The sequence below is a fragment of the Erinaceus europaeus genome, chromosome 7 (genome assembly GCF_950295315.1).
Source record: "Erinaceus europaeus chromosome 7, mEriEur2.1, whole genome shotgun sequence".
NCBI lineage: Eukaryota > Metazoa > Chordata > Mammalia > Eulipotyphla > Erinaceidae > Erinaceus > Erinaceus europaeus.
In genome coordinates, this window is record NC_080168.1 from 30,392,847 (window position 1) to 30,417,555 (window position 24,709).

The 24,709-nt window shown below is 39.2% G+C and overlaps 1 long non-coding RNA gene across 1 annotated transcript in view; it reads left to right on the forward strand.

Moving 5' to 3' along the window:
* The window catches only part of LOC132539264 (uncharacterized), a 123,398-nt gene extending 100,116 nt beyond the window's left edge, over window positions 1-23,282 (forward strand). Inside the window, exon 3 of the long non-coding RNA XR_009550527.1 lies at window positions 23,092-23,282. This is a non-coding gene — a long non-coding RNA (uncharacterized LOC132539264). The remainder of the gene's footprint in view (window positions 1-23,091) is intronic.
* The last annotated feature ends 1,427 nt before the right edge of the window (window positions 23,283-24,709 follow it).

The window sequence follows — 24,709 nt, forward strand, 5'->3', positions numbered from 1 at the left end:
TGAAAAGCAATTCCCCATATTAAATGTTCCTCTAGACAGACCCTTATTCTTTTTCCAGCAGGAAGGCAAAGCCCCACTGGGGAGGCTGGGTAGTTGTGAAATGACATACATGCAGAAGAATTGTTTTCCAGATTTCCCTCAACAACTAATTTGTCTCCTGAAGCATGAAATTTAATTACACGTATTGGAAATACTTGCATAATCACACACTTGAATTTGTCCAAAACTGTTCAGTCATTGAGAATATATAGAGACCCAACCCTGGTTACAGAGATGTCATTGATATCAGAGATATCTACAAGTAAATTCTAGTGCCAGGAACTGTTTCCTAGTATTGATTCTCATCTGCTGTCCTTTGTTGAGCATTCACTGGTGCTCGTATTTTGCTGCTATGTTGACAAAGAGGGAGAAAAGAGATTTTATGAATCCTGCTATCAAATTCATCCTAATCTTTGTTTAATCCTATTCTTTGCTGCTTCTCATAGTCCTTAAATCTCCATCAACCTCTGAGCAAGATCATGCCCTCCTCTAGCATGTTTTTAATTTCAGTTCCATCCCTCTAAAATCAAGGTGACCAGAAGTGAGCAGGAGACTCCATGCAAGGACAGAGGCTCAGCACCTCTTCAAGGAGAAGCCAATTAACTGTGAAATAGCCAGCCATATTTTTAGCACTCTCTTCACTTTTACAAAAGAGATTGAGATGTCACATTTATTTGGCTAATGGCTATTGCTCTAGGGGAAGGCTGAAGCTAACTTCAAAGTAGCTAATCATGACTAGTAGGACAAAGGGACAGTAGACTTAGCGGCTGGCTAAGGCATCCATTTAATGTTTGTTTTCTAAGGCTCTCTGGGAAATCATACCAGCATATTAGAACTAAAGCATAAACAGGGAACCTAGCACAATGCTTTAAATGGTTAGACAGAGAAAAAGACAGAGCAGGGAGTAGGATAGTAAGGACATAAATACCTAATATTTTATATACAGCATATCATATACCGGGGGCTGTATATAGGCAACTTCATTTAATCCTCCCAAGAGCCTTAAAATGTAGGTAGGAACTATTACCATAATCATTTTACAGAGAAGGAGATGGAACCTTGGAGAGAGGTTTTTTTTTTTTTTTTTTTTTTTTTTTTTTGTAATTTAAGATACACAGCATTTTTATTTGTTATAGCCTCTAAATGGGAACAACTGAAATGTCCCAGCTTAGTAACTCATTGCTGTGTGGATTACTCAGGTTTGATTGTGGGCTAGATGAGGCTTCTGTGCTGTGATATATTGTCTTTTTTTTTCTTTATTTTTTTCTTTATAAAAAGGAAACATTGGCTAAACCATAGGATAAGAAGGGTATAACCTGGCATAATTCTCACCATCAGAACTCTGTATTCCCTCCCCTCCCATGACAGTTTTCCTATTCTTTAACTCTCTGGGAGTATGGACCCAAGTTCACTGTGGGATGCAGAAGGTGGAAGGTCTGGCTTCTGTAACTGCTTCTCTGCTGACCATGGGCATTGACAGGTCGATCCATACTCCCAGCCTGTCTCTCTCTTTTCCCAGTGGGGAAGAGCTCTGGTGAAGCTGAGCTCCAGGACACATTGGTGGGGTTGTCTGTCTAGGGAAGTCTGGTTGGCATCATGCTAGCATCTGGAACCTGGTGGTTGACAAGAGAATTAACATATAAAGCCAAACAAATTGTTGAACAGTCATGGACCTAAGGGCTAGAATAGTGCAGATGAAGAGTTGGAGGGTCCTCCATTTTGTAGATAGCTAGTAGGGATATTTTAGTTAAATTCCAGAGGACCTTTGTGGCTATACTAGTTTTTTTTTCCCCTTTTTCTTTTTGCCCCTGAGCCTGAAATCTGATATGCCAGTGGATCCAAGTTATTGTCTGGGGAGATGATGTCATGGCTGGAAAAAGGACCAGAAAGCTGGATCAGAGAAGAGAGTATCTCTCTAATATGGGAAAGGGGTATAAATATTGTTGACTCTAAACCCCATCCATTTGATATGATCTGGGGCTCATAATTAGCTTAGGAGCCTGTGTGACCTCTACGTCCCTCTAGATCTGATCTCACATTCTGTGGTCATGAGTAGGAACATTCCATGCTGCCCCAATATCAACCCATCTTTCTCAGGTGTAGCACAGAGTATGTTGTCCATCCTCCAAAGGGAAGATAGAACATTCTCTACGATTGCTGATCTAAGTTGAGGCACAAGTTCCTATGAGGGCCCACAAAGGGGTCTATTGTGTTGTTCCTGATAGAAATGACCAGTAACAATGGAGAGAGGGATTTATTCAAGGTCTAGGCCTATCAAGTCTGTTTGAGAAACTCAGGATTCCTTAATTAGGGCCCCAGCTGATGGAATGGCCTGATAGTGACTAAAGAGTCATTGTTAAAGTATGCCAGTCTCTTGCCCTTATTATATGCTTTTGCAGTCCTTGCGTTGATAAGGTTAGCTTTGGAGTGAGTGAGAGAACTGTAATAGGAAGTAGGTGAGGAGGGTATTTAAGTCTAAGTAGACACTATTTCATTATGAACTTTATATTGACTCACTACTGACTTTGTGTGTTTTTGCTTTCAGGTATATATTTTGTCCTAATTTATGGATACATGTGAACATATGCTCTATCTTACAGGACCTGGTCTATATCTAGGTTTTGGGACTTTGCTGGCAAGTGAGCCTCCTAGAATGGAAATAGAGAATACAATGAAAGGAAGGGTCTCACCAGAGTAATGAGGGCAAAGGGTTGACATTCCATGCCTGACTTCTCTGGACACAGTCTGAAGTGAAGCATGCTGAAGTGGTACACTTTCCACTGATTAGATTGGGATCAGTAGATGCAATATCATTTGGTATGACTTGAGAGAAGCCTGCAGGAAAGTGAGCCCCACTCTAGAGGTTCCAGAACTGGGGGAAATATAGGCTCTGTAGAAGAAGCAGGAGTTTCCTGCTGTCTTGGGGTTTAAGAAGACAATAGATAGTTATTGCTATAATCACATTGTTTGGAAATTGGATTAACTTTGAAAAATACTTTTGTTAGGATTTGCTGTATCAGACACACCATCACCATATTTTATGTCCTTTGACATTATTTGTATATAACTATGCTGGAGTACCATGCAGTTGCTGCAGAAGGAGATTTTTTTTTTTAACCTCTCGAAGCCCATGATCTTAACTTTAATGTCTTTCACATCATTAGGATCTTTGTTTTAAATGAATTTTCCCAGTGACTGCTCCCAACAATTCAACTCCATCCCCTTATAGAGATAGAAACCATGAACCAGAGAAGTTAAATAACTTTTTCAGGTTCACAAAGCTTGTCTCAGAGCTGTGACAATGGACATATCAGTAGCAAAGATAGGGTTCAAACCTGGTTTTTCCTGAGGTACCAAAGAGCTTGCTTAGCCATTGAATTCTGAGGGTACTGTTTGGTTGTTATCTTTATAAAAACTCCCTGTCAGGGAGTCATCTGCTATTTCTGCTGTAGAATGGTGGAGCAGTGTGGGACCTTAGAGGCCTGAGAACATGGGGAAAGGAATATGATTTGCCCAGAGAAATATGTAATGTCCTGAGGTGTCACTAAGTTTTCTATCTTTTACAGTTTCCTACTTTTCTGTCCTTGGCCTTCTTCATATTTTGACAGGCTTATGCCTTTGGCATTTTAATCACCACCCTGCTTTCTTGGGAAGCTCAAATTAGCTTGTTAGTTCTTGGGAGAATCTGAGTCTATAAGCAATCATTGAGTCCAACACCAGCACACTACCAACGATCAATAAGAACACAAAAGCCGAGAGGCAACTAGAATGTAATAGTTTATCGATGGCATAAGAACATCCCACTCTACCTTCTCCCATTCTTGGGATTTCTACTTGGTAACACTGAAGTTTCTAGCTTTATCCCAGTGGAATGGCTTCGTCCCACTAGCATAGTAAACTCTGACTCTCGGATGTTGAGAAGCCAAGAAGAGAAGCCTCTTTAGTAAGTACTGAACTCTGTAGAGGAGGGTGCTGGCATATTCAGATGTACAGACATTGTTATGACTTCATTCTAGGAGGCTGGAAAGCTGAGCACCTGGGATATTAAGTAACTTGCCCAAAGTCAAAATGAATAAGCACAGTATGTTCCATTACCCACATCGAGTGTATCATCAGTCAGCATTTGAGTACAAAACCCAGTCCATTTTTTGTTATCATGCAAGCTGTGAGTAAAGCCAACTTTATAATCCATTCACAATTTTTTCTACACTGTCTCTTGGGGACAGGTTTCTGTGTCTTCTTATACTCCTGCTATACAACCTTGAGGATTTGCCTGTAATGAAAAATGAAGAGAAAAACAAAAGCCTTGCCAATTAACTGCTGCTTTGTTTGGATTTCTGTTGTCATGGAGGATATAGTCAGTCATCTGCCTTTGTCTGCTGTAGCTGCATGCAACCACACTTCCCAAACCTGCTAACTCAAGTTAGTGCATGGCTGGCTCACTGACCAAACGAACAAAAAGCTACAAATTATCCTTATAGAACATTAATCGAAGTTTCCCGTGTGATAGAATCCTTCTCTCAATTAGAGAGCTGTCTCAGGGGTAATGTTCTCTCTAAAAATCATGATATACACAGCTCTATAAATCGATAAAAGACTTGTGACCATTAAACTTAATTGATACTGAATTTAGAGGAATGCATTTCAATCATGTTGCCATTTTATTTGAAAATTAGTTTCTTATGTTACCTCCTTCCTTCTCTCAGAATGAAGGGGTCACGTGGTACCCCAATGTGGCTGTGTAAGAAGCAGGCAGGAACCTTGCTTGGGAGGTCTCAGCACCTGGCAAACAATGTCTCAAGGTGCTGTAAACAAGTAGACATAAAAGAGGAGATCAAAACTGATTGTAAGTAAAATCAGCAACAACTTGGTTTTAGATAGTACCCCATATGTTCCACAGGAATAATACCTCTTGGCACTTTATAGTGAAACAAGGTTTAAAAAGAAGGGAAGAAAAAGGCTGCTCCAAGGACGACACTCGGAAAATAATTAACTTCTTGAATATGTTCTCAGGCTTGAGTAGGTGCAATTCTTGCCTTGAGATGATTGCCGGTTATAGTGCTAGGGAGCTGTTGTTTTCTGTAATTGGCTCTGGACAGAAGCCATGCTGAAAGGAAAGAGCAAAGGCAGCTTGTAGTCGGATAGCATGGGGAGAGAGAAAGAAGGAAAGAAAATTAAGAATTGTGGGGCCTTATCTCAATGTACTGAAATGCACCTCAAATGTGATTAGACTTTCTAGTCTAGAACTGAAGTAGTGTGACAAGACCCTACAGAATTGATTGCATTTCACTGCGCCAAAACACCAGTCTTGCCACCATAGTCTAAATGCATCCACATAGGAAGGAAACAGTGAAAGACTACAGCTTCTTTATTATTTTAAAGGAAACAACCTGGGATGGGCAAAGATAGCATAATGGTTATGCAAAGAGACTCTTCTGCCTGAGGCTCCAAAGTCTCAGATTCAATTCCCTGCACCAACAAGCCAGAGCTGAGCAGTGCTCTGGTTAAAAAAAAAAAAAAAAACCTGCAAATCTTGCATAAAAAATTCCAGAAATACATCATCATATATATATTTTTTTCTAATAAACCAGTCTTCTTTTTCTCATTATAGACACCTGGAGTCTTTTTCTATTTTTTTCTTTGCTATTTGTAACTTATCTTTATCACAGATTAAAACATACAGCTATACTTTCTTCAAACTCATTTCCTCTGAGAAATGAAACCTACAGACATGGATAATTGACTTTCTCCCCTACATTTGTCTCATATTTCTTTATAACTTTCCCTGAACTTCTGTGTACATCAAAGAAGACATGGAATATTTCTGGCTAGGAACAAAGGTATTTCAACAACCATTTGTCATAAATCAGTGCTTGCTCATTTATATACACAGCCTCTTTCCAAAATCCTGAATGTATACAAATGATGACTGCCTATAAGGCCTAGCAATTTAATTTACTTTTTCAACTCCTAAACATCTAGTTGTTCCCTTGTATTTTTATTATATTGTTTTATCCTTTGAGTAAAGACCACATAGCATGAAGTCTTATAGTATTTCATCTTTTCTCAGTGAATCAGTGGGTAAGTAAAGTTTTGGAGACATATGAAATTGTGTATTTAAAAAACTGTAATAATCTCCATTTGAGTGAGAAAAATATATGCATATCCATTTCATTTCCACTGACATGAATCACAGCATCTCTGCTAGAAATTGCACAGATATAATAAAAACAAATAAGATCAGTAGGAGTTTACTATTGGAGAGGTATTGAATCCAAAAATAAATGTCTACTTCTTAAATGTGGGATGTGATATCTGACATAAGAGTGATGTAAAATGCTATAAGAGGTAGAAGGAGATCAAGGTCACATCTGTTTTCCATTGGTTAAATATAATCAGTGAAATTATGAGCAGATAACTGAGGATCTGGAGGAATCAGAATCTTTTGGTACCTATAGCCACAGCAGATATTAAATATGACCTAACTCCTATCTGTAGGAACATGGATCCAGATGATAGGTGGATTTATGGTAAACAAGGGAATTGATTTTGAGGCAACTGATTGGAGAAAGCATGTCCAAAGAACGTTGGCTGGACAGTAAAAAAAAAAAAAATGTAAAGACCAGAGACAGAAATTTAACTGAGAAAGATGCTCAAGCCTCTGTAATTGCTAGTCTCAGGAGACATCTATTTCAGCACATGATCTGTAGTATGATTTTGTGCAGAAGAATGACATAGTCAATCCTGAAGTTTTGCTGTCTCTAAACGAAGAAAATTAGTTGAATTCAAAAGAGCTTTGCTGGAAATGCACACAGTAGCTCTGAGATTCAACAGGAATACTGAGAAAAAAAAAAAGCTTGGAACATGGGCATTCCAAGATGCTGAGATGGCTGATGTCACTGCAGGAACAGTCTGGTTAGATCAATTCCCTTGCCACACTCTACCCCCAGGCCCACCTGTTTCCTAACACTACATCTCACTCTGTGGGCACTGCTGGACTCCAGACTTCATGCCACCAATTGTTCAAATATCTGTAGGCCTATTCCAGCTATCACTATGAGTGTCATACTCTTCTTGCTCCTGACTCAGAGTTCTGTGAAGGCTGTCTATTTGGCTAAATTGAATCATGCGCTCTCACCCTAGCCACCAGGGTTCTCAGAGGACAAATACGTGGCTTTTTTTTTTTTTTTTATGTCTGTAGTTGTTTCACCAAACAAGAAAAGACATTCAGATATTAAGTAATTAAAAAAAAAAAAAATCCAACAAGTGGTCATGATAATGTCATAGATGAAGCCATATGTGTGGAACATAACTAAGGGTAGACAGAATTTCTTTTTTTATTATAATTTTTTATTTATAAAAAGGAAACATTGACTAAACTATAGTATAAGAGGGGTACAACTTCACAGAATTCCCACCACCAGATCTCCGTATCTCATCCTCTCCCATGATAGCTTTCCTATTCTTTATCCCTCCTGGAGTATAGACCCAAGGTCATTAAGGGGTGCAGAAGGTGGAAGGTCTGGCTTCTGTAATTGCTTCCCTTCTGAACATGGGCTTGACAGGTTGATCCATACTCCCAGCCTGTCTTTCTCTTTCCCTAATGGGGAAGGGCTCTGGTGAAGCTGAGCTCCAGGACACATTGATGGGGTTGTCTGTAGACAGCATTTCTTTCTTTTTTTTTTCTTAAGATTTTAAAAAAATATTTATGTATTTATTTCCTTTTTGTTGTCCTTGTTGTGTTTATTATTGTTATTATTGTTGATATCATCGTTGTTGGATAGGACAGAAAGAAATGGAGAGCAGAAGGGAAGACAGAGAGGGGGAGAGAAAGATAGACACCTGCATACCTGCTTCACCACCTGTGAAGTGACTCCCCTGCAGGTGGGAAGTGGGGGCTCAAATCGGGATCCTTATGCCAGTCCTTGCATTTTGCGCCACCTGCGCTTAACCAGCTGTGCTACTGCCAGACTCCCTGTAGACAGCATGGACCCAGGATCATTATGGGGTGCAGAAGGTGGGAGGTCTAGTTTCTGTAATTGCTTCTCTGCTGGACATGGGCATTGACAGGTAGATCCATACCCCCAGCCTGTTTCTATCTTACCTTAGTGGGGCAGGGCTCTTAGGAGATGGAGTTACAGGACACATTGTTGAGGTTGTCTGCCCAGGGAATTCACATTGGCGTCATGGTAGCAGCTGCAACTTGGTGGCTGAAAAAGCATTAAAATATAAAGCAGAACAAAGTGTTTCATAATCAGGAACCTAAAGGTAAGAATATAGCAGATGAGATTTGGGGGTCCCCATTTTTTTTGCCTCCAGGGTTGTCTCTGGGACTCGGTGCCTGCACTATGAATACACTGCTCTTGGAGAGCATTTCCCCCCATTTTTGTTGCTCTTAATGTTATTGCTGGATAGGACAGAGAGAAATTGAGGAAGGAAGGGAAGAGAAAGATAGACACCACCAGACCTGCTTCACTGTATGTGAAGGAACCCCCTACAGGTGGGGAACCGGGGGGTTGAACCAGGATCCTTGCACCTGTCCTCGCTTGGTGCCATGTGCACTTAACCCACTACACTACTACTCGACCCCCAGGTTTCCATTTTGTAAGAAGATAGGAAGTCTATTTTAGGTATATTCCAAGGGGGCCCGTGACTTTACTAATTTTGCCTGAGTTCAATAGCTAACATGCAGATAGACTAAAGTTGTTGTCTGGGGAGATGGTGTCCGAGTTAGAAATTGGACTAGAAAGCTGGCTTAGGGGAAATAGTATCTCCCAACAAGGGAGACTTTAACTGTTAAAGTCTGTCACAAGGGGTCCAGCAGCTGGCTCACTAGGCAGAGAACACACAGTGTCATGTGCAAGGACCAGGATTGGAATTCCAGGTCACTACATAGGGCATTTGTAGAAGAGAAGCTTCATGAGCAATAAAGTGATGCTGCCGTGTCTCTTTCTGTCTCTTATCCTTTAACTGGAGGAAAGAAAAAATAGTGACTAAGAGCAATGGAGGCATGCAGGCACTGAGCCCCAGTGATAATTCTGGTGACAACAAAAAATTCCCAAAAGTAGATTCAGAGTCTCCCTCAGCAATCATGTAGCCACTGGAGCACAGTTTAGCATCTTCTGTGTCTATAAATTTTGAATCCTAAGAGAGACATGCAAAACTTTGTTAAAACCTCATGACCTGCATAGAAAGGAAAACTGATGGTGGGAGAAAATTCATGAACACATTCTGAAATTTTACAACATGAAGCATCTCAGTGATTGCCAATATTTAAAGGTTATACTCATCATGTTTAAAGTGGCATAAAGTTTTCACCCTTTTCAAGTAATTGGGCATCATTCTGATGGGTAAAATTGTGCATGTCAGTGATTTCTACACTGATGTAGAGAAATTGACAGACAGACACTGTTAAAAAGAAGCCCAAGTTTTTGTGCATCAATATGTCATGCTGAGAATAATTATACAACTGTTTTTGTTCCTCTAAGCACTGTGCCATATATTATAATATTCACTGATTCTTCCAGATATCTGTTTGCTTTGCACAGTGCAGCAGTTCTGGGAAATATATATATGTGGAATGGTTGATGCTAATGCACTTTATAAATGAAGACCAATGCGCAGTAATACTGATAAACGTTGTTACTGCTGAGGTTGCAGTTAGATGCAACCCTCACTCTCTATTCATTGTGTTTAGCATTATCAACTTGAAATTATAGGCATATAGGCCTAGAAAGGACCCCGAGAGGTCAACAAGTGGTTACTGCAGCCATCAGGTAAGTCTGTACTCAAGTCATTGATCCTCATGAGAATTATCACTAATAAATCCTTTAGTATCCTCTCTGTGTGTGACACAAATATGGTTGCTTCAAGTGCAAATAGCTACTCAGGAGGGTCAACTAGGTCCCTGGCTCCTCAGTATTATCTGCTCAAGTGGCTTGTTGTTATTTACATAGCATTTCATATTTGCAGAGGGATTTCTCAGCAATTGCTAATCCTCTGAACACTAGTGTAATAAAAGACAGTTCCACCTCTGCCACACACAAAGGCACAAAAATTAAGAGACTGAAGAGGTCTGTAAAGGAGTGTTAGGATCAGAATCAACAATCCTTGACCCAGAATTCTTTTCAAATCCACTTTTTTTTTTTAAACTGACCTTTTGCTTAGAGTATTATCTTAATCTATTAGGTCTTGACAAATCTAATGGGACCAGGGGACTGAGCAGGGGTGACTAAAATTAAACTACTCAACTCTAAGGCATATGTTTACTAAATGAGCTGACTCCCAGAAGACTTAGAATATCTTTGCCTTTGCAGAGGGAGGTCACTTGTGGCCCTGGGGAAGGGAGGTCTGGGAATGGGAATGTGAAGGGCACTGAGTTTCTGCCCCCATGAGGAGAAAGAAGTACACATGCAAGTATATTTTGACAGGCTGGACTAAGCATACAATTTGTCCCCAGTTAAGAGACAATGTATTGTAACAAACAGAGGCCTATCTGACATTTGTCCTCGATGTTAATTAGTACTACAGGTTGATTGTATTTATTGAGCCTACACAGGTGCATTGCAGGGCTGGAGAAGTCAGCCCATATTGCAATAATTATGGCCAAACCACTTGGAATGAGAACCGGATACTACTTATTCTTAAAACTTGCTTCAGATGTCCCTTTGGAACTGACAAATTGCTCAGGTGAAAGTCATCCCCTGCCAGGTTTCTGCAATTTTCCCAGCTTTGTGCAACTTTTCATTTTCTTGTTTCTTGTCAAGAACATAGAAAAAGAGCCACCTAATACCACTGGGATGGCATTTGCAGTTTGGCTGCAAAGGGGAAGTGTCGGACAAGTCAGGAGAGGGTTGTCTTTCACAACAGGATTTTGAGATTTGTCAGCTGCATCAGAGCTAGCTGACAAATAGCCACATGGGGTGATTTCTACCACAGACAGGAAGCTCTTTTGTCCTGAGGGAGACAGGCAGCATTGATTTAACTCTCTTGCCACTGTGCCTATTTTACTTAGGAGGGAGCCAACATAATGGCCAAATTCTAAAGTGTCATACCATGGGGGCAAGAGCTAAAGAATTGTGGCAGATATTAGAAACTTTGGACTAAGAAGACACAACAAGTAAAACCAATATGTGGAGCAAATGATCTCAGGGATTCGATAGGTAATTCATTACTCTTATTTTGAAGCAGCCAATGTCTGCCTTTGTAACCGAACTCAGTCAGTATATTTGCAAAATGTATGTTGCCATGAAGGAGAAACGTGATACAGATGGACAGTGTCCCACTGACCACAAGATACCTCAGTGGGGGTGAACATCAAATATTTGGCTTTGAGCACTGCAGCTGCACATCAAGGCATGTTCAGCCTGTCATTCACAGTTCCTTTTCCTTGGTAGTCAGACCAAGGGGAAACTGGCCTATTCAGCCCAAATTCCCAGGATAATTATTAGCACATTAAAACAAAGTTTAAGACATTTTACTGACAATCATCTTAGAGACTCTTGTTGGGCATCAACGATTCCTTTTTGAAAGCAATCTGTACTGGATAAAACATGATGTTTGGTGCAGGCAACAGAAAGACATAACAAGAGCTGCTTAACCAAATCTGATTTCTTCATAGGCTGAGAAGTAGAGTAGGAGCCGAAGTGGGGACAATGGATTCTGAACAGCATTGAAACAGACTCAGCTGCATTTTATCCCCATGTTCACTGCTTTGTGATCATAAAGCAGCTACTACATCTTCAACAAAGATGTCCATGGGAAAGGAAGGAATACAGGGAAGGAGACACATCTGTCAAATTTGTCCACTTTTTCAGCAAAGTGAATGCCTCCTCAAGGACTCCCAGCAGAACTGTACTTCTATCTCATTAAACAAATGGGACCATGCGACCATTTTTGAGTAGCAAAGCGCTCCTGTTGTAAGTATTTGAATTTGTTATCCTCTACAGCAGAATAGCAAGATGGAGAAGGAGGAGCAGGAGGAGGAGGCAATGGATGTGGGGTTTACTTAACAGGTAACTACTTAAGAGGTCAAAAGAGCCCAACAATTTCTCTATGCATGATGCAACTAGTATTTCTGCACCTATCATTTTTATTGGACACAGATAAATCTTGATAACCACTAATTTTCTTTTTTAATGTTCAGTTGCTTTAACCCATTTTATTTGAACATACATCATATTCTCTTTGGACTGAAAAAGAGTTCAGAGTATTCTTTTTGTATTCTTTATCACTCTCTAGGTGACTCCAGCCAGACATAAGCCTTAATTCCTCTCTCTCTCTCCCTCTCTTTTAAAGATAACTTCCCTTTTTTTTAAGTATTCTAGGATAGATTTTAAAAAATTATCTTTATTTATTTATTGGATAGAGAAAGCCAGAAATAAAGAGGAAAGGGGGTGATAGAGAGGAGGAAGGACACCTGCAGTTCTGCTTAATCACTTCCAAAGCTTTCCCCATGCAGGTGGGGACCAAGGGCTCGAACCTGGGTCTTTGATCATTGTAACAAGTGTGCTTAACCAGGTGCACCACCATACAGACCCAGCCTTAACTACTCTCTATTTGTAGATAATTAAGAAAATGTGCTCTTCTAAACTAGAACCCACATTTGGACTTAAGGCTTGGGTACTCTTCTGGATTCATATTACCACTAAGATAACTCCAACACCTTTGTAAATGGACCATTTCACCCTTTAAACTGGGTCTTTCTTCCAAGTAAACAGGTTAGGTTGCATAAGCCTGACATTTTCCCTCTCCCCCATATCCAATATATTATCTCCTTTACAAGTCTCAGCTTTTCATTTTAAGCATTTTACAAATTTGACTTTTACATTCCTTTAAATTTCCTTTACTTCAACTTCACAACGTTTCTCTGATCCAAGTTATCTTGGATCAATAATACTCTCACCTTCTCCCTATATCTGACTATTGTTCTCTGTAATATATCCTCTGTCCATTTGTAAAATGATCTCAAACCCAATCAAATCTTGTCTTCATCCAAACACTTTCTATTTGGAAAAAAAAAAATTGAAGCCAAATCCTTAGCTTGTCTAATAAGACCCTGGGTTACCAGGCCACTACCTCTTTCTCCCAAGAGTATTTTGCACCAATCAGCTCATTTCTCTCTGACCTGCAGCCAACAGCCTCTTCCAATCCTTTGTTAAGTCTGCACTCCATTCAGTTACAGCGATGCTGTATATATAACTCTACTTCTTCATGGGCTGCTACTATCCTCATCATCTTTCATTAGTCCTCATCTCTCAGAACACAATTAAAACATTACTTCTTCAGGTATGCCATGCTGGACATCCTGCACCATCACCATGTGGTCAAGTGCACCTACTAGACCATTTCTAGAGAGCCATCCTTTGGCAGAGGCTACCAGAATTTGTTTATTTTTGAAATGACTTAGCTAGTGACTGTCTTCACTAATAGATCCCAAGTTCTGTGACCATAGTGGTCCTGATCTTCTTCCACTGTTTCCTAGACACTTGTAACAGTATCTGACTCTTATTAGACAGATTTGGTTGAAGTAAGAGTAGAACCAACATGAGTAGTGACTGATCAAAACATTGCTGAAGATGACTGTTCATACTTATCATTCATTCTTTAGAATTTTGTTTAGTACCTATTATATAGGAGAGTAGGAGTTTGCAATGGAAATAGAAAGATATATGATAAAATATTCCTGGTCTTAAGGATTTTGTATTCTGTTTGGAGGGATCTCTCTTTCTCCCTCTCAATTATTATGATATAAAACAGAATGAATGCCCATTAATTTCATATATCTGGGAGGTTCCCGGAAGATGGCGGACTAAGAAGCTGCTAGTGGCTTGAGCTCTGACCACATCTTCTGGAAACGGTAGGATTTTCTGCCGTTAGTAGGCCAGTCAATAAGGGGTCCTAGTGGTGACACCAAGGAGGTGACTATAACTTAATTTGGGTTAAGAAATAGAGTAGAAAAAAAGGGAAAATAAATTTTTTTCCTTTTAATTAGTAAGCACACCTCCCCCATAACCAGTCCCTGGGGACCAGCTCCTAGAAGGCTCCCCTGCTGAGCTTCTGTCTTTACCAAATTCCTATCCCACCAAGGAGTATCATTCATTCTAAGTCTATACCCTTCTGAAACCTCTGGCCTTTTTTCTTTCTAAGTAGCCAACCCCCCCCCCCACCTCACCCCAAATAGCTAATTAAATTATTAAAAATAAATAATAAAAAAACTCTTTCCTTTCACCGCTCTTTTATGACTGTTCTTTTTCTTATCTTTTTCATTTTTCTCTCCCTCTTTCTTTTTTTTTCTTTTTCTCATTCTTGTCATCCTTTCTTCCTTAATCCTACAGCTTCCAAAGCCACAGGCCCCAGCCCCCACACCACCAAACAGTGTGCTTTTTTGAATTCACTGATACACATTTGGGAATTATTTTGGGGAAGAATTCTGACTCAGTGTGGACTCTCACTGCGAGTGTCTCTGCTCAACTTCCCTTCCTTCTTTAGCCACCCCTAGAATATACAGTGGATAGTAGATTTGCATAACTGTCTATTTCAGCTATCCTTGTCTAGTCCTGAGGTTTTTTGTTTTTTTTTCTCATTCTTAACAATCAGCTGCCTCTGATCACTAGGTTTGAGGTAATCTGGGACAGGGTTTTTGTCTTTTTACCCTGCTCTATTTTATTATTAATATTATATAAAGGCATATATCTTCCCCCCCTTTAGGTTGATCAGAATTAACTCTTAGGGTATCTTTCATTGCTAGGGTAGTGGGCATCTTATCTATTGTGGGAGGAACTTGTCTCCTTACTCCTACCTCCTCTACAGACTCTCCCCTCCCTCCTTCTCCTAGCTAATTAAAAAAATTAAATAAAAAATAAAGTAATAAAAAAAACCTTTCCTTTCACTGCTATTTAATTACAGCTCTTTTTCTTATCTTTTCCCTTTTCTCTCACTTGTCTCTTTTTTCTTTTCTTTTTCTTTTTATCTTGTCATACACTTCTTCCTTCCTTCTTCTTTGCCTTTCTGAATTTGTGAATTATTTTGGGGAAGAAATCTGACTCAGAGTGGACTCTCTATGTGTGTATCTCTGCTCTACTTCCCTTTCCCCTCTTGTTACCCCTAGAATATACAGTAGATAGTATATTTGCATAACTGTCTATTCTTGCTATCCCTTCTTTCTTTTCTCTTTCTTCTTCACTGGAATTTGGTTACTATTCTTTCATGGACTGGAGACATTTTTTGGCTAATTGATAGTAATTAAACTACTTCAATACTTGCTTGAGTTGCTACTGTAATTCCTGAGGCTGGTGAGTGCAATTGTCATAAATGTATTTAGTACAGTGTTGCTTGTACTCAAGACACAACAGCTGAGGAACAACAGAGCATAAAAAAGAAACACATAAATAAAAAAAATGGGTAGATAAAAAACAAATAAAACTGCTACTCCAATGAATGAAGACAAGAGCCCAGAAGAAACTACAAATCAGCCAGAAGTAACAATAGGTAAGAAAAGTATGCAAGCAATAATAAACCTATTAATCACAGAAATGAAAACAACATTGGAGGAAAGGAATGGCAGTATTAGGGAAACAACAGTTGAGAACCCAAAGGAAAATACTGATTCTCTTGAGGCAATTAGAGAACTGAAAGCTGAAATCGCTGTAATGAAGAAAGAAGCTGAGGCAAGGGAAAGCAGACTAACAGAAGCAGAAAACAAAATTAGTAAGACAGAGGATGAGTTAGAGAAAATGAAGAAAGAGGTGAAAGAGCTTAAAAAGATATTGAGAGACACTGAAAACAACAACAGAGATATATGGAATGATCTCAAAAGAAGTAACATTCATATAATTGGCCTGCCAGAGGAAGAAAGAGAGGAAGGGGAAGCAAACATTCTAGAGGAAATAATAGAAGAAAACTTCCCAGACCTGAATAACAGAAAGGACATCAAGATTCAAGAGGCCCAGAGAGTACCAAACAGAATCAACCCAGACCTGAAGACACCAAGACACATCATAGTCACAATGAAAAGAAGTAAGGATAAAGAAAGGATCCTAAAGGCTGCAAGAGAGAAACAAAAAGTCACATACAAGGGAAAACCCAAAGATTATCTGCAGACTTCTCCACTCAAACTCTAAAAGCCAGAATAGAATGGCAAGATATCTATTGAGCCCTGAATGAAAAAGGGTTTCAACCAAGGATAATATATCCTGCTATACTTTCATTCAAACTAGATGGAGGGATAAAAAACCTTCTTAGACAAACAACAGCTAAAGGAGGCAACCATCACCAAACCGGCCCTGAAAGAGGTTCTAAAAGACCTCTTATAAACAAGAACATCACTATAATACTGGCAATATATCAGAGCAAGCAACAAAAAAAAATTTTTTTGAACAATGGCACTACAATACATTAAATCCAGGGCAGGGGTAGATAGCACAATGGTTATGCAAACAGACTCTTGTGCCTGAGGCCCTCTCAAGTCCCAGGTTCAATCCCCTGCACCACCATAAACCAGATCTGAGCAGTGCTCTGGTTAAAAAAAAAAAGAGGCTACAAAACAATACATTAAATCCATAATATCAATAAATGTCAATGGCTTAAACTCACCCATCAAAACGCACAGAGTTGGGGGATGGATCAGAAAACATAATCCAACCACATGCTCCTTGCAAGAATCCCATCTGTCACAACAAGATAAACACAGACTTAAAGTGAAAGAATGGAAAACTATCATACAGGCTAACGGACCACAAAAAAGGGCAGGAACAGCCATTCACATCTCAGACACAATAGATTTTAAATTAAATAAAGTAATAAAAGATAGGCAAGGACATTACATAATGATTAGAGGATCAATCAGCCAAGAAGACTTAACAATCATTAACATCTATGCACCCAATGAGGGACCATCTAAATATGTCAAGCACTTACTGAAAGAATTTCAAAATACATCAATAGTAATACAATAATAGTGGGAGACTTTAATACCCCACTCTCACACTTAGACAGATCAACAAAGCAGAGAACCAACAAAGATACAAGAGAACTGAATGAAGAGATTGACAGACTAGATCTCTTGGAAATTTTCAGAGTCCTTCACCCCAAAAAATTGGAATACACCTTCTTTTCAAATCCACATAACACATACTCAAGGATAGACCACATGTTAGGCCACAAAGACAGCATCAATAAATTCAAGAACATTGAAATCATCCCAAGTATCTTCTCAGACCACAGTGGGGTAAGACGAACATTTAACAACAAACAGACAATTATTAAAAGTCACAGAATTTGGAAACTAAACAACATGCTCCTTAAGAACCACTGGGTCAGAGACTCACTCAAACAGGAAATTCAAATGTTCCTGGAAACAAATGAAAATGAAGACACAACCTATCAAAATATTTGGGACACAGCTAAAGCAGTACTGAGAGGGAAACTTATAGCCATACAATCACATATTAAACACCAAGAAGAAGCTCAAATGAATGACATTACTGCACACCTCAAGGACATAGAGGAAGAGGAACAAAGGAACCCTAAAGCATCCAGAAGGACAGAAATCCCTAATGTTAGAGCAGAAATAAACAACATCGAAAATAAAAGAACCATACAAAAGATCAATGATGCCAAATGTTGGTTCTTTGAAAGATTAAACAAAATGAGAAACCCCTAGCCAGACTCACCAAACAAAAAAAAGAGAGAAGACTCAAATTAATAGAATTGTAAACTATGGAGGAGATATCACAACTGACACCACAGAAATCTAGAGAATCCTGCGAAACTTCTATAAAGAACTATACGCCACCAAGCTAGAGAATCTGGAAGAAATGGAACAATTCCTAGAAGCATATGCCCTTCCAAAACTGAACCAAGAAGAACTACAAAACCTAAATGCACTAATCATAGACAAAGAAATTAAAATCGTTATTAAGAACCTCCCCAACAACAAAAGTCCTGGACCAGATGGCTTCACAGATGAATTCTACAAAACTTTTAGGAAACAGTTAGTACCCATACTTCTTAAGCTTTTCCATAAGATTGAAGAAACAGGAATACTCCCTTCCACCTTCTATGAAGCCAACATCACCCTGATACCAAAAGCTGATAGGGACAGAACAAAAAAGGAAAACTACAGACCAATATCTCTGATGAACATAGATGCCAAAATATTAAACAAGATCTTGGCCAAGCGGGTACAGCAACATATCAAAAAGATTGTTCATCACGACCAAGTGGGATTCATCCCAGTAATGCAAGGCTGGTTCAACATCCGTAAATCAATCAATGTCATTCACCACATCAATAAAAGCAAAGCCAAAAACCACATGATTATCTCAATAGATGCAGAGAAAGCCTTTGACAAAATCCAACACCCATTCATGCCCAAAACTCTACAAAAAATGGGAATAGATGGGAAATTCCTCAAGATAGTGGAGTATATATATCGCAAACCTACAGCCAACATCATACTCAATGGACAGAAGCTGAAAGCACTCCCCCTCAGATCGGGGACTAGACAGGGCTGTCCACTGTCACCATTACTCTTCAACATAGTATTGGAAGTTCTTGCCATAGCAATCAGGCAAGAGAAAGAAATCAAAGGAATACAGATTGGAAGGGAAGAAGTCAAGCTCTCACTATTTGCAGATGATATGATAGTATACATATAAAAACCTAAAGAATCCAGCAGAAAATTACTGGAAGTTATTAGGCAATATAGCAAGGTATCAGGCTACAAAATCAATGTACAAAAATCAGTAGCATTTCTTTATGCAAACACTAAATCTGAAGAAGAAGAAGACATCCAGAAATCACTCCCATTTACTGTTTCAGCAAAATCAATCAAATACTTAGGAATAAAGTTAACCAAAGAAGTGAAAGACTTGTATGCTGAAAACTATGAGTTGCTACTCAATGAAATAAAAACTGATACCAAGAAATGGAAAGATATCCCATGCTCATGGATTGGAAGAATAAATATCATCAAAATGCATATTCTTCCCAGAGCCATATACAAATTTAATTCAATACCCATCAAAGTTCCACCAAGCTTCTTTAAGAGAATAGAACAAACACTACAATCATTTATCTGGAACATGAAAACACCTAGATATACATCATAGATATACATCATATATAACAAAACCTAGATATACATCAGTTTCTGTGAGAGAGAGCATATGTTCACACGTATCCATAAACTACTCCAAGATATATACCTGCAAGCAGATGTACACTAGAGTTTGCAGTGAGTACCTCCCTAACACTTCCTCTCCACTATTCCAAGCTTTGGGTCCATGATTGCTCAACAATTTGTTTGGCTTCGTATGTTAACTCTGTTTTCAGTCACCAGGTTCCAGATGCCATCAGGATGCCGGCCAGGCTTCCCTGGATTGAAGACCCCACCAGTGTGTCCTGGAGCTCTGCTTCCCCAGAGACCCACCCTACTAGGGAAAGGAGAGGCACACTGGGAGTATGGACCGACCAGTCAACGCCCATGTTCAGCGGGGAAGCAATTACAGAAGCCAGACTTTTTACCTTCTGCAACCCACAATGACCCTGGGTCCATGCTCCCAGAGGGACAGAGAATGGGAAAGCTATCATGGGAGTGGGTGGGATATGGAGATTGGGTGGTGGGAATTGTGTGGAATTGTACCCCTCCTACCCTATGGTTTTGTTAATTAATCCTTTCTTAAAGAAAAAAGAAAAAAAAAGAAAACAAACAAAAAATATTTCATATATCTGAAGCAAATACGACAATGAAGTTTTTCCTTGCCACTGACTGAGAGGGAGAGAGAGAGAGAGAGAGAGAGAGAGAGAGAGAGAGAGAGAGAGAGAACAAGAGCAGAGCTCAGCTCTGGCTTATGGTGATGGGGAGATTGAACCTGGGACCTTGGAGTGTCAGGCACAAGAGTCTTTTTTGTATAAATATTGTGCTGTCAGCCCCACCACTGATTTTTTTTTTCCTTTTTTTAAAAATTTCTTTATTGGGGAATTAATGTTTTACATTTGACACCACCACTGATGTTTTTGTTTGTTTTCTTGTTTGTTTGTTTTAGATAGAGGAAGAGGTAGTGAGAGAGAGCGAGATCACCAAATCTTCATTCAATACAGTGGGGGCTGGGATTGAACCTGGGTCTTTTTTTATTTTAAAGCAAGCACAATATCCAAGTGAGCTATTTCACTATTTCCTCATTGATTTTGTTTTAAATGTGACCATAAGAAGAGAAAGTATCATCTGCATAAACATACTTCAACATCACTTTGGGATTCAAATAGCAGGTGGCATGTGAGTTGATCTTAGGTGTTGTGCTAAATATTTTTAGTTTGGACACTTATGTACATTTATGTGATTTAAGTACATGATTTAAAAAGATCCTATCTATGAGTTTCCTTGAAAGGCATAGTAAAGAGAATTTACTTTCCCTCAGGAAGCAGAAGTGAGGGTCTGCGAGAGTAAAACTGGAATGAAGGGAACCCAATAAATGGCTACATGGTTGAATCAATTCTTATTTCAGATGACTAACATTGATTTACAGGCCCTTATGACATGAATCTCGGAGCATAAAAGGGGAAAATATTTATACATTATACCTACCACACACTGATCAAAATTGGTCCAATGTGTGTTGCGGCTTCATGCTTAGTCTAGGCTGCATGAATTTGAGTGGCAAGAGTTCTGGCTGTTATTGGAAGGTGCTAAGCAGGCTGTCACTGTACAAGACTAATGGACACCTACCTGACAAGTGTTACTACAGCAAGGACTGGAGTAAACTATGAACATAAGAGCTCTAAAATGATGAACTGAGGTGTGCTGTGTGTCGGTGTTTCTTATAAAAATGTACATATTATGTACACAGTGGTGTATGCTTATATATTTGAATACATAGTAGTTACATACATGATCCAGATGGTATTGCCTTTATGTGTTGACTCAGATTATCAAGAAGCAGACACAAGGACTGATTGAAATATATCAGGAGAAATGCATTTATTTAAGAAAAGATGGAAAAGGAATGACAGACTGAACATCATCGTGATTATATTAGGCCTGAACCTGAGTGCAAAGAAAGAAGAAAGTTTCAGTGGCCAAGCCTATACTGCAGTTCTAGAAAGAGTTTTGCAAACTGTCTTTGGTGTTTTCCAACCAAAATTCAATAGCATTAATGGGCTACTCAGCATGAGAGATAGTATGATGTTTATGCAAAACACTTTCATGCCTGAGGCTCTGAAGTCCTGGGTTTAATCACCAGCAGTTGAGCAGTACTCTGATGCATTCTTCTTTCTCTTTCTCTCTCTCTTTCCTCTATCTCTATCCATCTCTCTTTCTCTTTTTATCTCTCTCATTAAAAATAAATAATAGTGGTAAATCAGGTCTCTTTCCTTCTCTCTTATTTCATTTTTTAATTTTTAATCAGTATTTAAAATTTTTTAATATTTATTTATTTATTCCCTTTTGTTGCCCTTGTTGTTTTTTACTGTTGTCATAGTTATTATTATTATTGTTGATGCCGTCATTGTTGGATAGGACAGAGGGAAATGGAGAGAGGAGGGAAAGACAGAGAGGGGGAGTGATAGACAGACACCTGTAGACCTGCCTCACTGCCTGTGAAGTGATCCCCCCTGCATGTGGGGAGCCCAGCGCTCAAACCGGGATCCTTACACTGGTCCTTGTGCTTTGCACCACATGCGCTTAACCTGCTGTGCTACCGCCCAAATCCCTTTATTTTATATTTTAATTGTCTATTTATTGGCCAGAGACAGGCAGAAATTGAGTGAGAAGGGTGAAGATAAAGAGGGAGAGAGACAGTGTAGCCTTGCTTCACTACTCACAAAGCTTTCCCCCTGCAGGTGGGGGCTGGGGGCTCTATCTTGGGTCCTTGTGCATTGCAACATGTGTGCTCAACCAGGTGCACCACCACCAGGCCCCTCTCTTTCCTTTTTTATTTCTCTTTCCCCTCTCAATCTCTTTGTTCTATCAAACAAAATAGAAAAAGGAAAAAAAATGTCTCTGGGAGTGTTAGATTTGTAGTGCTGGTACTGAGCCTCAGCAATAACCCTAGTGGTAACAAATAAATAAATGAATATATTTTTAAAAGTAACTCCATTATACATCCATGAGTTGGTTTTCCATTTCCATGCACAGACCCTCCCTTCAGCTTACTGGAATACACTTCCAAGTGAACCTGGAACCAAGCCTCTAGCTTCAGGGAAATCCATATATTACCTGTGAAATCACACATGAAAATAAATATGCACATATTCAGACTAAACATACTCAACATAGCACCTAAAATCAGTTCACCTCCTACTGGACCTGGAAACGTCTCCCAGCAATGTTTATGCATTAGCATTACCACCACACTTAGTTATTGGTTAGCAGTCCTTGGGAGGTTTTTCTCATTACAAAAGTGGTTTTGGATAGCAGAAGACAGTAACTAGAACCCTTCATTCGTACTTTCCTTAAAATTGAAGATAGGAGAAGCATATTCCCGTGGACATCACCATAGGCATTAGAGGCATTATGAAGAAAATAGATATGTGATTGAAGTCTTAGACACATGGTCCTGCCAATATTGCTGAGGAACAAATTTCTGTCATTCTGAAGTGCTAGTCCTTAAAATTCTAACTGCAAAGGAGGGTGACACTATGTCCACACCAGAGAAATAAAATGAAATTGGGGTAGACTTCTTTACAAAGCTACTATGGACTTTGTGGCTGTCTCATTCTTCCTGCTGCTGTGTTTCTTTCCTTACTTTCTAACGTTTTCCATGTCAAGACCTTCAATGTCTTTTTGCTCTTTGTCTTCCTAACTCAGTCTTCCATAGTCAACAGAGAAACTCTTTTGTGTAAGCAGGAATGAAGGAAAAACAAATGCCTTTATCAAAATAGTAAAAGATTTCTGAAGGAGATAAGTTATTTTGAAGATTTGTTTTAGCCTATGGTTGTACTATGAATAGGTTTATTGAATATCTGTTTATTTACTTAATATTTTGAGGAGATAATGTTGGTATTTAACACTGGATAAATCCTATTTTACAAGTTCTCTCTCTCTCTTTTTAGAGAGAAATGGACAGAGGAGGGGAAGACAAAAGGGAAGAGAAAGAGACCTGCAGACCTGCTTCACCATCTGTGAAGTGACTTTCCTGAAGGTGGGGAGCCAGGAGCTCAAACCACAAGTTCTCTTTTCTGTACTTAATGAATTGACATTTCAGATCTGTCACTGTATCATCTAATCACAAGAAAAATAAAGACTATGCATTCAAATAGTTATGAGTGTTTCTGAAACAAAGATATGTCAGGGCTGCAGGATTTCCCTACAGAAAATGTTGAATAAAGACAATTTCTCAACAATCTAGAAAATCTATGAGTGCTTCTGGTGGTATGGCCATATTGTGAAAAAAAAAAAATGTGTCTGTTAATGCCCTAGCTGGACAAATATTGAGAAAGATAGAAAATGAGTTTCAGCAGCCTGAAACTTTGATGAAGTTAAAGAAGGGCTCAGTTTCACTTCTTTTTGGATATCGGCCCAGAACTATCAGATTTTTCTCCTGCTTCTGGTGCAGTATTTGTGGACCTGCAGAAGATGAGGATATGACTTTGGTAATATGGTACATTTTTAATCCCTTTCCTGTCACACTAAATAAGCCACTCACCGTGAAATACTTTAGGGAAAGACTCCAAGCAGCAGTAGAAAACAGAGCAATGTAGAAATTTTCATATGTGAAAATTAATAAACCAAGACAGTGAGCAAAGCTTAGTAGGCTGTCAGAGTGTCAGAAGCATCAGTGCCACTTAATAGTTTATCCTCCAGTATGGTTGTCTCGTTTGTGGAGAAACCATGAATTTTATGAAGCCTAGAAACAAATGTTATCACAAAACTCACCTTTCTTCAGTCGCCCTAAAAAAAATACTCTGGAGTAATAGATGTGGACCTATTCTAGCCCACACCTTTCACCTTCTTCTTCTAGCGTTTGCCCTTCTTCCGTAGCCAGTCAACAGCGTCAGGTTGAGCCTGATGTCTGCTTGTTGCTGGCTTTGAAAGTGACTGGGATCCATGTGGATTCAGTCGGCTAGGAAGGATCGTCCGTTTCCCCAATGAATGGGTACTCACGGGATGCACCACGAGAAGGTCGATCCAATGCATCCCACCTTTCACCTGATAACGGGTGTCTATTTTAACATTGGAATATTAAAACATCATAAGTACTAGGAAGGTAAAGATTTTCTCCCCCAAGTTTACTTTCTGGAACTAGTCAAGAATAATGGGTCAGGAATAGGAAGGACTCAAGCTCCCCGCCTTCTATTTCAATATTTCAGTATGTCAAGCTCACCACCCACTTGGATCTTACTAATGTATGGAGATCACATACATACAGTGATTTCTCCAATGCCAATATATTTAAAGGTACTTACTTGTAGTCCTGCCATTCATGTGTCTCCACTCAAGTTATTGCAGCAAAGAGTAAAAACAAGGAGACAATTTAATGCTTATTGAAAGCTGACTCAGAGTGTGTAAAGGTGAAAGTGTTTGGCTGGAAGACTGAGCTGCCTGTTGAGTTCTTTTATTCAATAACTCAAATAACCTGTTATGAGCTATTTTTACCACTTTTAACACATCTGGAGGCTGGGGTCATACATTTGGGACTTTTTAGAATGAAAAAGTAGCTTTGTAGGCAAA